Below are 16,784 nucleotides of genomic sequence, written 5' to 3' on the forward strand. Positions count from 1 at the left end.
GTGTGTGTGTGTGTGTGTGTGTGTGTGTGTGTGTCTTGCAAACATTACTCTGGGTGCTTCTGTGAGCATGCTTTGAATGAGATTAACATTTAAGTTGATCGGCTGAGTTAAGCAGATTGCCCTCTTTAATGTGGGTAGGCTTCATCTCTTTGGTTGAAAGCCTGAAAAGAACAAAAAGACCAAACCTTCCCTGAGTAAGAGAATTTCTTCAGCCTCATGCATTTGAACAGAAACATCACTTTTTTTCTTGCCTTTGCACCCAAACTGAAATATCTGCTCCTCCTTATTCTCCAGACTTCTGGCCTTTGAACTGCAGCTAAACCGTTGGCTCTCCTGGGTCTCCAGCTTGCTTACTCACCCTGAAGATCTTGGGAATTGCCACACTCCATAATCATGTAAGCCAATTCTTTATAATTAGTTTCTGTACAATATCTCCTGTCTGACGATCTCTGATTAATATAACTAGTTTATTGAATTCAACAGAATGAACTAAGCACTGTATTTGGAACTGTGGGAAACATAAGCTTCTTACATTGCTCCAGCTTACTTAGAATTAGTCGTTAGAAACTTAGAGAGTAAATTCTGTTTCTTAATCGGCAACCCAAATTGGAAGGCTACAAAATAATTTTACAAAAAACTAAAAGCAATCTATCTAAGAAAATAATGTTGATGCACCTAAGAAGAAAGCCCTGAGCTCTCATTCCCACCCCAAACAGTCATCTAGGGCTTCTTCATCATCATTTTGATTGAGACTTAATGCTAGTTGTAAGTCAGAGTAAGCATAACTAGCAAAAATAGCCTCTAGAACTGATCTGAAATCCATAGATTGAAGAGTAAGAAAAATCACTACCTAGTGAGAATAGAACTCATTTCTCTGCAGTTACTTGCCTAAAGAAACTACCTGGAAATCTGAAAGATAAAATAGAGCCTCACTCACCCTTAGTGTCACCACCCTCACCCACTTCCTCCAAAGAAAAGCTTATCTTACTTTGCAGAAGAAAATTGACAATTTCTCCAGTTTGACCTTTATTTTTTTTTTACTCAAGTTTCTTTTTTAGTGGTGGGGTATTTCTCCAAGGTCTCAAGAGGTTGTTTTCATGGACATATTAGTTTATTTTGGAGAAGCACTGAACTTTACTTTCTAACATCGTGCTGGATTAAATGTATTCAAACACATTATCTCCTGTGAAATGTGTTTTTTGAAATGCTTTGCAACCATCCTGTGTTCATCTGCCCTGAAGTGCAAATTAAGTACACACTCCTGTGTGCATTTAGAATATCTGTATATAGTCTTCTAATAAATCCTTTGCATTTCTATTGTTTCAAAGAATATATCAGACTGGCTTCACTGAGATATGTATGTTAAAAATGATTATTTGTTGTATTATTTAACTAGATAGTATTTTATTGGAGCTTTATATTGGAATTTTAAATAAACGTCAGAGTATTTTAAAACACTTTCTCACATTTGAGATGATTCTTCTTTAAAATAGGAAGCAGAGAATAAAAAAGACCTTATTTCAATGTTCCATTTCCTGCAAATAAACATGGGCTTTGCTTTGTGCAGTCCCTAAGAAGTTATTAGAACTATTCATTCATTATCAATTTAGCAAACATCTACTAAATGGCTTCTATGTACAAATTACTATACACTGTCATTAGATTTCCATATTGAGCTTCTGCCCTAGATACATGGCCCATCTCTGGGTACCATGGTATTTCTATTATGTATTTACATCAATTATGTTGATCAAAAATTATTGACTTTTGGAACTTTACAGTTTTACTTATCCCTGCTCTTTCAACTCCCTCATTTTTAGAAACAAACCAACCAAAAACTAAATTAAACTTTTACCAAAAAAAAAAATCTACATTTGATGGGTTTTCAGAGCCAAAATGAACTATGGACTTCCTCTAGCCTTATCCTTTACCGAGTCTTTGCATGTCCTCTGTAACATACCTAAGCAGTGATTTTCCAGGACCTTCTTGAATAAGTAAGTGTATGGCTTTTGGAAATTATTGGACTGCATTAATTATTAAAAACAGTTTCCTTCCACTGAGCACTGATCTGCCTCATTTCAGCATCTCCTATGTTTTAGCAAGCTTCAGATACATAGAAACCATAGTTCCCCTGAGGTTCTGAGCCAAATCTATTCACTTCATGCAGAGCAGAAATGAAGACATGGAGACTTGCTCTGTTTCAAAACCTGTTCAAGTCTACCGGCCTCTACTACTTCTCTGGCTGCATGTCGGTCTCCCTTGGAGTTGTAGGAATAGTTTCCTAATTATTAGTGAATAGAAAACAACTAGTTCAATGTTTGCTACATTGCAAACACTGAATGAATATTTATTATTTTATGTATAGAATATGTAGTTATCATTTCTGTTTCTAATTTTAAAAAATAAATAAATGGGATAAGTTTTGTCTCCTCTTGATAAGATTCTTTTCACTGGTAATTTACTCTGAAGCAATAAAAAAATAAAAAAATAAAAAAAATGTATCATTCCTAACATGATGATTAATTTTATGAGTCTACTTGACTGGGCCATGGGATGGATGGAGATACATAGACATAGACATAGACATAGACATAAACATATGCATATACATGTACATATACAAATACATATACANTCAAACTTCTTGCCATGATTAAAATTCACTTCAGGGTCTCATCATGTCAGCCTCCTCTTGTTTTCTTTGCCAAATAGGTGTATTTGTGTATATGTGTATATATATATATATATATATATATATATATATATATATATATATATATACATACGTATGCCACTTTATTGCAGCCTATGCTATGAATCAAAGATGGGCCCCACTTCCCTGGGGGTATGGCAGTTAGTGACACAAGTTACTAAGGAAAAATACCCCACTAGACCTTCTGTGACCTTTTCTTTTCACTACATAGGCAATTATATGCCCGTAGCTCCCAAGGCTCCAGCTTAAAGCTCAACTTCAATTAAGCAAAGGATCAGACAAAAAAGAGAGAGAGCGAGAGAGAAAGAGAGAGGGGGGGGGACTTTCTTTGCTTTATTTTTTTGAGCATATCTTTATACCATCTGGAGATAAAGAGGTATATTTGGCTACCAATAATCAAAACATGGTGTCTGTCAATATTTCATTAATTTGACAACCTTATCCTGAGAAATCACCAGTTTACAGTTAGGATTTGAGACTATGCACACCTTCATTGAATGAAATAATCCTTATGAGAGAGGGACACGGTGAAAGGTCAGAAGCCCATGAACAAAGGTAAGAGAGTGTGTGCAGACTAGATACAATCTGGTTCTAATAATGTCACTTGATGTTTATCTAATTAAAAAGGAATGATCTAAATTTGAGTCATACTTTAATTAGTCATAGCCTCAAAGTTGAAAATTAATGAGAACATTTTGTACCAGTCTCTACAACACAATCAGTTTTTCACTCAACTCAGTAGTTTTACTGAGCAGATCGAGTTACAAGGTATTTACTTAATTAGGGGGAAAAAAGAGTCCACTTGAATCAGTTATACACAAGAAATATTTTAAACTTGTATTTGTCTTTGGGATGTTCCAAAATACTTGAGAACAATCTTCTGATATTACCATAATTACAAGTCCTAGAGACTATACCTGTTTGTCACTAGCAGAAATCTATCAATCAATAAATTTAAAAAAATGCATGGCAGTATAATAAAGCCAGGCATTATCTAAAGCTCATATTATTTAAAAGTTGAAAGAACACTACAGGTTAGATACCATTATTATTTTCAATTTATAGATTTAAAAACTGAGACATGCCATGTTTTCTCAGGTCCTCAGTGTTGTGCAGACAGTAGAGTTCCAAAAGATAGGTTCATTTGAAACTATTACATACAGCCTCTTTCATCTAACGAGGTCACTGAGGATATCTGCGATGTGCTACACTTGTCTTTACATATTAACATTTTTGAAATGTCACTCTTATATAGCTTGCAGATAATTAAGAATTCTTGAATTAAGGTTTCCTTCCAACAGATAACTTGGAACAGAGAAATTCAAAAACATGGAATTAGTAAATATTATACCCTTCAACTCCATGCCAACTATTGTCTCCCCTCTATGTGGCGTGACATAGTAGGGAGACTAAACATACTGTGGCTTTAAATATTACTACTAGATACAGAATTTAAAGTGGAATGCTATCCCTGACTGAGCCTTAATATTCTAATTCACCCTGTGGGGTGATTATAAGAATTAAGTAGACTAACTTTTTTTTTTTTTGAAGAGCGAAATACATTTATATTAGTTTTGATCTAGTGGCAACATCCTTTGCATTTATTTTAACACAGAACTTCAGTGATAGCAAGATATTTCTTAAGTCATGACCAGGGTAAATGCAAAGTGAGATGAAGAGAACCAAATTGCTCTTCGTAACGAAATACATATTTATAACAATTGCTGGTCACCAAAGAGAGGTGATATGCATGACCTGGCAAAGAAACCAACTGGGTGAGGGTAAGTGTCATTAAGAACAGGGAAGGGAAGAGGAACACCTATAACACAAGGAGCCCAGTGGAGGGAAGTACAGTCTAGTGATGGTTTAGCTCAAGATGAATATTCAACTTCCTTTCTGTGCATGTGTGTGTAACAAGCCATAAAGAAAAACCCCTCTAGCACTCCCCAGATATGTAGTAGAAGGTTTCTATGCACAAGGTCTTGTCTTCCTCATATGTGTGTGTGTGTCCAATAGGACAAACACGCTGCAGAACAGAGTCGACATTCTCAGAGGGTGAGACAGACCATGAATGAGGTGGGCAATCCCACAGAAGTTACAAAATAAAATGGTGCTTCCTGTTCCCTTCACAAAATTATCCCACGCTAGGTTTCTGGGTCTCTGAGGGACGCCAGCAGGATGGAAAGTATTAAGCATAGGAAAGTGAGAGATTTGGGGGCATACTGCCCTTAGCATCACATTTATAATGGTTTTCAATGGTTCCCTGTATTGACTGGCTACTCAGAAGGTACATTCCAGTCTTCTTTTTCACCAGGATAGTGGAAGCAAAAATTTAGCTATGCACCTATAATTTTTTGTTGTTGTTTGTATTTTCTGTGGATGTCAAATGTTAGCCAAAGCTAGCAGAGAGAAAGATGTATTTTTCCTGGTGAACACTGGATGTTTTCATCTCATGGTCAGAAAAGTGCCTAAGCTTTCACCATTCAATTCTGTGGATTTTCCAAAATTTACCTCTATCTCCTACTATTTACTTTACATTCTTATGCAAGAAAGAATGCTGTAGAGAAGCCAGCTGCAAATCCCACCACACAGCCCTTCAAGAGTTCCATCTTCCCTCATTAAGTAGTTTGCCTGGGTTTTCTGTCAGAGTTTGGACATGACATGTGGAGGCATAGGACAGAGTTGGGACAAGGTTTCTGGTTTTGTCTAGGTCATTAGGTCTATGAAAAAATACATTCAGAATGGGGACTCTATACTACAGATTTCTTGTTTATGTTATAAAATATATTAATATATGCTATATAATTTATACAATCGGATATAATGGCAAAATAACCACTATCCTGTCATGTATTCATTCAAAAAATATAATTGAGCAACCTCCATGCTCCAGATACTATTGTAGTAGTTGGCTATTTAACAATGTCACACACACACACACACACACACACACACACACACAGAATTCTTGCCTTCATTGGAGGTTGCATTGTAATTGAAGGATATCAGATAGGTAGGTGTGTAGGTAGATAGATAAATAGATGAATATATAGAAAGAAAATTTCAGGTAGTTATAGCTTACAAAGAAATTTATAAGCTATGTAGAAAATGACAGAAATTAGGTGAGGGTGAAGAACTCAGGAAAGGTCTGTGGAAAAGGTGATGGTTCAGCTGAGAACTAAGAAATGTGATCCAGGCAGTCATTTTATATTTGGCAGAAGAAAGGTCAGGCAGTTCATCGACACTGTTCCTCCATTTCTTAGTGTGTGTGTGTGTGTGTGTGTGTGTGTGTGTGTGTGTGTAAACATATGTGCATAGTTTATGCATAGGCATATTTATTAATGGTATACATATACACATATATTAATGATATACATGACACACTCATACATATGCGTGTGTTAAATTTTAAATCATAAAATCTCCATAAGGTCCTAACTGAACTGATTTGTAGTCCCACAATGCTGATTAAAGACCAATCCAAGGTTAAGGTTAATATGAAATGCAAGATGCCATATTGTTTTTAAATTAACAAATGGTACATTTAAGAGTTAAATATCTAAAACTTCAGCAACGTAAGTTAACCTAATATATGTTCATTTTTATATTAACAATAGTTTAAAAAAAGATGAATTTACTATTGTTGAATGCAAAACCTGATGTGATTGCATTAACACGTTTGTCTGTTTACTTATTTCATAACTGATATTTCTTTCAATAAAGCTCCTTCAAATTGAACTTGTTTTTATCCCCTAAATATTATATTTTCTCTCCAGTGATAAAATCAATGTGCACAAACTGTCTTTGCCTATGGGTCTTACACAGAAATTAGCCCACTAAACTAACTGCCTAAAATTTTATTGAATACATAGTGCTTCCAAACTTTATATATATGAGGTGTGATCACAAAATATGGTGATTGTTTAAATTAAAAAAAAATTATTACAGTAAAAGACACATTGCCATTAACCCCCCTCAAAATACTCTCCCTCACTTTGAATACACTTACCCCATCATTCTTGCCACTTTCTGAAGCAGTTCTGGAAGTCCTCTTTCATGAGTGTCTTTAGTTGTGCTGTCGTGGTTGCCTCGATGTCCTGAATTGATTCAAAACCTTTACCTTTCATGGTCATTTGACTTTGAGGAAGAGCCAGAAGTCGCACAGGGCCAAGTCTGCTGAATAACATGGATGAGGACACACTGTGATGTTTTTATTTAACAGAAATGGCTATACTAGAAACGATGTGTCACGGACCTGAAGCATTTTCATGAGGGGGATGAACTAAAGACACAAATGAAAGAGGACTTCCAGAACTACTTCAGAAAGCGCGAAAACAATAGGATAAGTGTGTTTGAAGCGAGGAGGAGTATTTTGAGGGGGGATTAATGGCGATGGGTCTTTTACTGTAATATTTTTTTTTTAATTTCAACATTCACCATACTTTTTCATCACACCTCATATAAGGACAACAACAGACCATCAAATGATACAAAGTCCTTGAATATAAAGTAGTCCACAGAAAAGTGAGTATAAGGAAAATAGATTAAGCACCTGAAAATGCTGACTCTATGCAGCTATGAGTCTCAGGGGAAAGCAACTTTGATATAACTACCATTAGTTTCATACAAACTAAGGAAATATTCTGGTGTATGATTCAAAGAAAGCACTGGAGAATTATTTACCTTCTGACTTAGCTTGGTCAAGATGTATACATACCTGGCTCTATTACTATATGTGAGATTTATATCCTACTCTTAAAAACAATGGGTATGTGGGACTCTCAAAAGAAAGCTATACCAAAAATTTTATTAGCATACAAAAATGTAGTATCATCAATATCAAGATTGAAAATTATCTAAAAATTAATTTTCATATGTAAATGATTGTCCAGAAAAAAATCAACTTTCATAAGGAGGGACACATATAAGCTTTCAGAGACAATGGTGCAGGTAAATTTAAATTAACTTCACTTCTATAATCTCAAAATTTATTAATTGTGGCTTCTTCAGTAAGAGAGTGACTATAAGTTTAAAATAAATATTTATGATAGAGTAAATGATTTCAGTAATTTTAACTATATTGAAATACCTTACGAGTTTTATTTGATAGCCAATTATTTTTTCTATTTAAAAAATATATTCAACCTAAAGACTGGCAAAGTTTATAGCAAAGTTAATGTTCTGCACTAGTCAAGAGGTATAAATAATCCTGTCAATCAAATGTGTGCTTGGGTAATTTTTAAAATATAGACAAATAGCCTTATTGAAACATGTACATACAATTTATTTGATTTTAAATAAGACAGTTTTATACAGTTTAAAATGCTTCAAGTGACTATTGAAGTGGTTTCTCAATTTCTTTTTTTTTTTTTTTCTGGAGTGTCTGTTCTCTTGGTCTAATAGGAAAATGTTAGGCTTTTGGTTCCATAGAGTTATATGTATTTTCAATAAGACATAATTTAATCCATGATGTATAGCTGTTCATATGAGATGAGGTAATATTGGGTCATTCCTGTATAACTTGAAGTTCTTTTCAGTTTGTGGTATAGACATAACCATTATGTGTATAGCATTACAAAGTACTATGTGCAAAATGCCAGGTAATTAAGGCAAACTTTCAAATACAAGAATTTTTGACAATGTGTTTGAAGGAATTAAATGATTCAAAATAACATCAAACAAGTGGAACTCTGGTGTTCTTCTGATATGAGGATGTCTCATGGATACTATAGAAGCATCCCCAACTTTCACTCTTTATTTTGCTATGTTTTAGTAGATGTATTGCTCTGAACAAACTTACAGGCAAACTGATTGAATGTTCTAGAATAGGGGTCAGCAAACTGCAGCTCGCGAGCCACGAGGATCTTTGGGTACATTCCATCTCAAAAGTTTGCCGACCCCTGGAAGAGCCAATCCTGTCCCTCACAACAATTTAAACATTATTTGAGAGCCATAAATATATTTTTACATAATCACCATTATGTGAATAATATCCTTTAAAAATGTTATAAGTGAAACTATGGTAGTTTTATTTTCATTTCAATTTTACTTCAGAGCCACATGTACGTACCCAAAGAGCCATATGTGGCCCACGAGCCGCAGTTTGCCGACCTCTGGCGGCTCTTCTGTCTCAAAAGTTAGCAAACTCCTGTGTCTAGAAGAAGCACTCCCTGACTTGGCACTAGTTTACAAAGAAATCACAACATTTACTTTTCACTCAAAGCTAGTTATAATCTGCTCTGTATATCATGGCATGAACTCTCAGCTTAGCATTCTACTCAATAGACAAAATCATAGTAAGTTAAGTCTTAGTTGAAGCAAAAATAAATTATACATTTATGAGCAGTCTAAATACACTGCTTTTACATTATAAATGTATTTTTCCATTATTTTATTTTTTAAATTTATCAAAAGTCAAGTAGGAGATATAAACTTTGCTAGGTGCTGGTGTTTTAAAGATGAACAAGACGTGTTTCCAGTTTTCAAATTGCTTAAATCCCACCCAAGGATACTTGCAGGAAACCCACACTCTGAGACACTTTGAGACACTGTGAGATTTAGGAATCTCACAGTGATGTGCTATTTATATCCCTGGGGAGCACAAGCCAAAATGCATTCTCTAATGTCCCAATTAACACATACACACTTCACAAAGTTGCTTTTGGGTATTTTAATTTCCGATAATGGGATAGTATAAACTCTTCCAAAACTGTGAAACCTGTTTATATTTATTATTTTTAAATGTATATGCCTTTGAAGAAACTAATTAAATCAATAAAACATGAAAAATTGGAGCATTAAAGCATAACAAAAACTATTTTCTTAGAACTCTAATAAGAAATTTGTGTCTCTCACAGCACTAGAGAAGTAATAATTAACACCTCCCTTAGGGCTCACAAAACAGTTTCTTCAAAGACAAAAATGTATTTTAAAAAATATTAGAATTATTTATTGCATTAAATGTATTTAGCATTAATGTAGTTCCATACCTCTCACTTAACTTACATTTAAAACTTTGATGATATTCAGCTTAAAAATGTTACTGAGTTTGTACTGCTTCCATCATTCAGAGCGAATCTAATTTGTGTTTTCTTGTTATGCAAATTTGTTTTAATTTGTTAATTTTGGGGACAGAAAAATTCTTTCTAGAAGTATATTTTACAAACTGTATTACTTCATGAATGTTAGGGAACCATGCTGTTATATATGATATTCTGGTGTTTCAAATAAATGGAATTTTGAAAACTACATATTTCATTCCAACCAAGCATAACAGACAGAAATTGTTTTATGAATCATAAATAAGATTATTTTTGAGACAGTATATATTTTGGATCATTTTATCATCATCACACACTTGCCTTAATTAACTAAAACAGTTCACAACCTTTTAACCCAAATAACTTTGATATTTTTCCTTTGGGAAGTCCTTTGTGGATGCTACTAGACTTAGTCTGTGTTACATCATATATCATGTCCATCATTAAGCCATGCTTCGTTATTGTAATTAGCTTCCCCAAATAGGCTACATTTGTATTTGCTTTCAGAATAGGAGTAGTTTTTGCCTTGCTCAGGATAACATCCCCAGCACCTAGTGTTGTTACTTGGAACATTTCAAGTGCTAAACAAATATGTATTCATATAAGAAATGAACATACAGAAAATATTGGAAAGCCACATTGATTGGAGATGAAAAGCCTCGAGTGACACCTCAGAAGTCAATAGATACACTCATGGAAGAACAAAATTTTCTCTTAATAATTCATTTCATTAAAAAAATAATAATAATGCCTATAACTTACTTTATGTCCATATGAAAATTTGTATAAGCTTGTTTTATTAAATGCTTGATTTGTAGAATTTGAATTTAGTCAATATTGTTCATGACACCATGTGAGAGTTTAAAAAAAAAAAGGATCTAATGAATGGTCATGCTAAGTTTTATTTGCTGCAAAATGGTAATCAGTATTTGTGTTATCCCATCGATATGTCTCATGTACTTTTTCAGCATTGCTATATGTTAAATACAAATCAATATTAATGTTAGTGGGTGTGCATATCTGTATTCAGTATGATTAATTTTTAAAAGAATATATATATAAATTCATATTTATATAAATTCACATATACATATATAAATTCATATATATATATGTATATATATATATATATATATATATCGGCAGCCAAAACACTTCAAAAATGTAGTTCAGAAATGCAAAGAAGCTTTCACTAGATTAACCAACCATGTGCAAATAGCATCTTTGAACTGCAGATAGTTTTTGCTTAATATGACAGCTAACTAAGCTTTCCTGAAGTACATTTTTTTCCTACAGAAACTGAAAAGCTTTTCCAACTCATTTATAGATTAGACATTTTTATATATTCAAAGGGAGATGATGCTTGCTACCCTAGCCCTTCATTTTCAGGTATTTGCACTCCTAAATAAAATGGGTTTTATTCAGGATAATCACCTTTAGCCAGAATCTGAATTGTTTCATGTTAAGGTCTTTGGCTCTAAGGTTTAAACCACTTCTTAGATGTCCCTTTCATAATTAAGATAAAATCCTCAATTAAAATCCCTTCTGAAAGAGTTCCGGTTTATTGTCAGGCTACCAAGACTATAGAATGTAACCTAATTCACTGTTAAATCTCTAGACTTTATAGTGTAACTGCAAATGTACAATAATTCTTGTTCATCTGAGTACATTTAACAATTACAAGCTGAACATTTCTTTGAGGCTTAGTAAGTGTGTTCTTCCTTTGAAGTCTCTTATTTCAGAATTGCAATTCACTTTCTATTTTTCTATCATTTCTGAAATCATCAGCAATTCACCATTAATTCTCTTGAGATTTTTATTTGTGAATTATTTGTAGAAAGGAAGGGAGGCTCAGTGTATTAGATTTTGTATCTAAGCCTTGTGTAAAATATCTGATTAGCATTTGGAACAAATTATATCACTTATGATTCTTACTGTTCTATACCACCACTAAATATGTACAAGGACAATATGTATCATTTTTATAACTGAATAGTTCTTGGTTTTACTTATGCTTGTACATATGTATCTGAATTTATCCTGTTATCAATGAAAATGTTCTTTCTTTATGGCAAGTTGTTTGTCGAGCTTTGAAAGCTGGGCACGGGAAAACTACGTCATTAGTCATGATTCAGAGAGACCTAAAAAAGGGGATGCTTTTGCAATTGAATTACAGCATAGCCTTTATGATTTTGTTTGTCTGTTAGTACTTTGCAACATCTAAAAATTTTAGAAAATTCCACAAAGGTTCAATACTGCAAAGACAATGATGAATCTAGCCAATACGTAGTACCAAGAGTAAAACTAAATTAAAATGAAATTAAAGGTAATTTCTAACCTGACTTTATGCTTCTATTTATTAGGAATAAGTAAACTGACTGCAAAAGCTTGGCGGTGTCAATTATCTTACTTAGTTTTTTTCCTACATGACAGAAAAAAACAAAACAATTTTTTGATGTTTTAATTTTATCTTTTCTGGAGCAGTTTATTAACAATCAGCATGCCTGAAGTCATTAAAACTATTTTTGAATAAAGGGAAAAAGCATACAAGTCTGCACATGGTGCTAAAGTATTATTCACTCTGTGTAACCATGATGGCCTTTTATTATCTTACCTCTTCTTTTTTCTTCCTTGCTTAACTATTTTTCATCTTTGACAATATCTCGAGAACATGAAAATTTTCAATATTTCACTCTTCCAATACAGTGAACCTGTTCTTTCTCTAAGGATCTCTATAGTCTGCGCACAAAAATATAATAAAATAGATTCTGTATAATTTGGTGTAATAAATAAATTGCTCATCCACAAGTAATCCAGAGAATACCATGTAACAAATGCTGAAAAGAAGGCCATTGTCATACGCATAGATTAGGTTTCTTGGGAAACTGACTTGTAATTACAGGCTAACCTGATGGAGGTTTGGTAGGGTATACTCTCAGGACGAATTCCTCATGTCACGGGGTAAGTTGGCCTTTGATGCTGTTGCAATAAGGACTTGAACAGATCACCTGGGACACATTGAAGCTGAGAGGACCCTTCAGAGGTTTCCCAAGTTAAGGGAAGAAGGTCATGTCTTTATACCGCAAGGACCAGAGCTTGTCCTTGGGTGAGGTGGTCATTTCAGTGGAGGTAATTCCCAAAGTGAGTTCACAGCTAAGAACTGTCAGCCAACAACCCTCCCATGAGCTGAAGGGAACAAATGCTTTAGAACTAAAGAAGGTACCTGGGAAGCACAGCACCCCCAAAAGGCAGCATACCTAAAATGATCATCTTGATATCAAATTAAAAGTTAAGTTCTTTCATCTTGATGCATAATTGAAATCATAGGAAAACTCCCAGTTTATAGTTATTCATATTTAAAATGTGTGAAGGAACAGTGTTGTCACTTAAACAGAGTTTAAGTTTTTCACCTTCTTACTTTTTTTTTCTGGACCTTACTCTTCCTTCTTAGTAACCTCTCTTTTCTTTTCTTTCTTTTTTTTTTAGTTCTGATACCCACTTTCCTCATATTATCTCTCTAAATTCATAATCTCTCCTTCTTCATACCCCCAAAAGTCTTGTTTTCTCCACTATGTTGATTTTAACTAGCAGCTTTGGAGTAAATAATTCTGTTTAATGAAGGTATTTAATATAACATATATTATTAACAGTAGAATATTCTCCACACAGTTCTAACAATTGAATATTAGTTATAAAATAACCCTTCCCAGGACAGCTTCCTGTAAAATGAATGTCTTTTATCCCTATTTATGTTAACTAAATCCCTAAGTGCCCTATCCGTGACAAACTGTGACAAGAAAGTTACCGCACCAGTGATGACTTTCCTAATCTCTTATGTACATAGTAACCTCTGAATTTACCGATTATTAGAGGGGTAAAAACTTAAGTCACTTTTCCAAAACTGCAGAACTTTCCATTATGTCTTGATTTTTAGTTAGTGTCTCCAAGGCTATCACAGTTCCTAAAGTATAAGCAAACTTTCATAAGTAAAATGTTTCTGGAAAAAAAAAAAACGTAAAACAAAGAAAATGACACTTAGAGATGGACTGCCTGGCAACAAAACCATCAGAAAAGGGAGCTATTCTGTGATCCAGAATTTAGAACACACATACTATTATAAAATTCAAAATGTATAAAAAGCTATGTGAAAAGTTAGTTAAAAGTTATACATTCTGAATTATAATTACCCTTGACAGCAGTTGAGAATTTGCAAGGAAGTTAATTGGGCTCCTGGTCATCACTTACTAAACTTCCATAAATTCGAGGACAAATACAACGAGTAAATTTAGTAGGATGTGGGAAACGTCCACTGATCTAATCATTCCCTTTGGAGGTGTTCTTCTAAGGAAATGAGAAATAGAGCATAGCTCTGGCCATGTAAACAGGACTGGGTAATTTTAATAATGGCTCTAGTAATCTTACAACATTGATTTGCCTTAGGACGACATCAGTTCGGTCTTGTAACACCTCTGAGCTTCCGTTTCCCCTGCTGAAAGATGAGGTGCCTGCAGATGGTCTCTGAAGCCTTCCCGAGCGCTAACATTCTCTACATCTCTGATTACCCCTTTCTCATTTCTCTGTGCCCCATTTCTCATATATTTTTCTACTTTTTTATATGCGTGTTTTTAATTTCCCAGTTTATCATATAGTACTTTTTGTAACCTTACACATTCTTCTGGGTACCTTTTCTCATAGGTGAAGCACATTGGTGGCCAACACATCATAATTCTACTTCTGAGAATCCCTATATATTTAGCTTTCAAAATATTAATGTGCTTGATTATGAAATGCTGAGTCAAACTCTGAGAACAACATCATATAAGATGTATGTATTGTATTAACTTTCCATAATTAAAACACAAAACTAAAATACTCTTGAATTCTAGAACACTTCTGGGTCTAAGGAATTTGCATAAGTATAATACTATGGACTTGAATATATTTTTTACAAAATATATAAAGAGATTGCTGTTCTTATGATATAAATATGGGCCTTTAACTAGAATGGCTTTTACCACTTTTCACATCTTTGCCAGTATATGACTTTCAATGAACAAGGTCTTCTATTGCTTCGTTGGCTAAATCATTACTTTTATAATATCCCATTATTTATAGTCCTCATGCTTTGCTACTTAATCAGAGACACCCAACTTTTTATTCTTCTTCTGCATAATGCTAAAGCAAACACTTATCTTCCACTTACCCAACATATTACACATTTAATTCTTAAAAGTAAACACTCAGATAATAGAGTTTGCAAAAACTCTTAATAGCTAAAGTTAGTTCTGGGTTTTACTGTGGATATGTTTTCCTTGTTGGTATGACCCCTCAGATTTTTTTCTGTTTCTCAGTCCAGTGAGATTCCCAGTTTGAGCACTGGCATTAATTTCTGGAGCTAGATCCCACTGAGAGCAGAAAGATCATTTATTGTTACAGAGTAGCAAAACCTGATACCACAGAAATGTTCCTCAGTCCTACAAGCTGGCTGCAGACTTTCATCTTCCAGAGTGCACGTTTTGACATAAATAGTTGTGCTAAAATTATGAAGTACTTCTGAGTAAATCTATAGGATATTTTTTTAAGAATAATTCTCCCAAAGTAGCCCATGAGGAGAAATGCAGCAAACCAAGACAGTCGCTGAAAAGAGCAGTCTGAAATATAATTGGAAATTGTTGTTTCACTGAAGAGAATTTCATAATCAATTCTCCAGATTATTGCCCAATTTTTCGAATTTTAACATGTTCTAGCAAAAGCTCTTCCAGTACAATTATAAGATATTTTAAAATAAGTATGCATTGTATTTTTTAAATCTCCAAAATTTTGTTATTTTTTGCTGTAAGGAATCATGCAAATGATATTACCATTATTGTATAGACTCCCATTGCTTTCCAAAAACCTAAATATTTCAAATCTTCCAACACATTACATGTCACCTGTCTTTCTCTTTTTTGTAGAAGAAGTGAAGGAAAAGAAAAAGAATATGGAAACTTCTGAAGTATTGACTATTATCTTACTACAGACAGATTCCTTCTCTGAGTCACAATTTTTGTGATTTCCCTCTTTATGAGTTTGTGGAACAGCTTAGCAAAGATATCTGAACTTTGGAATCAGATTGATTTGGTTTAAAATTTCAATTCCTAGATTTATGACTTTAGAAGTGTCAGCTCCCTCATGGGTATAAAGGGGAATAATAGTACCTCCGTCTTAATACAACTATAACCAATAAATGAATTTGTGCCCAGATATTTATGTAACTCAAAAAGGCAGGCCATAAAAAATATTGAGGAGGAAAAAACACAGGAATCATGTATGATGGAAATCACGTCATGGTACATGGATTTAGTAAAATGTACAAAAGATATATGAGATTGAGTAATGGTGGTGCTAGAAATTAGTGCTTCACGCCATTGCCTCTGTCCCTTTGTATACAGGCCTAATATTCCCAGTGTTGAAGAGCTATAGGGTTTCCCCAAACTACTTTTCAGTTTTGTATAGCAGGTGCACTGTGATGCAGTTTTAATATTTCTGTTTGAGCTCTCACAGTTTCATACCACAGAGATGTAGGATGCAATTGGCTCATCATAATTTTTAGCTATAATACCGTGATTTTGAGAATAGCTTCCAGCTATTTCTCTGTTTGTATCCACCATGTAGCTAAACGGGCCCAAAGAGGTGTCTTTTATTTAATATCATCTGACCAAATATTTATAAAATAGTAACCTAAGAGTTGCACTTTTGTATCTCTTAATATCATGTTCTCAGGGTATGAGTTTGATTACTATGATTTACTCAGAGCCTTTCTGCTGAGTTAGACAGATAATGATGACATGAGCAAGCAGCTAATGATTCATCGTCTGCTCTTTGGCAGGACTTTCAATTATTGGTCTTTATTGGACGATGGACTCAAGATTAATTTTATCTGAGGACCAAATGCCCATCAGAGATTCCCCATGCCTGTGTATTTTAAAAAGGAAGATTGCAGTTATCTGTTCCTCAAACTCTGTTTTGTTTGGTTCACCTCCTTGGGTCCC

This window comes from Hipposideros armiger, unplaced genomic scaffold (genome assembly GCF_001890085.2).
Source record: "Hipposideros armiger isolate ML-2016 unplaced genomic scaffold, ASM189008v1 scaffold_601, whole genome shotgun sequence".
Classification (NCBI taxonomy): Eukaryota; Metazoa; Chordata; class Mammalia; order Chiroptera; family Hipposideridae; genus Hipposideros; species Hipposideros armiger.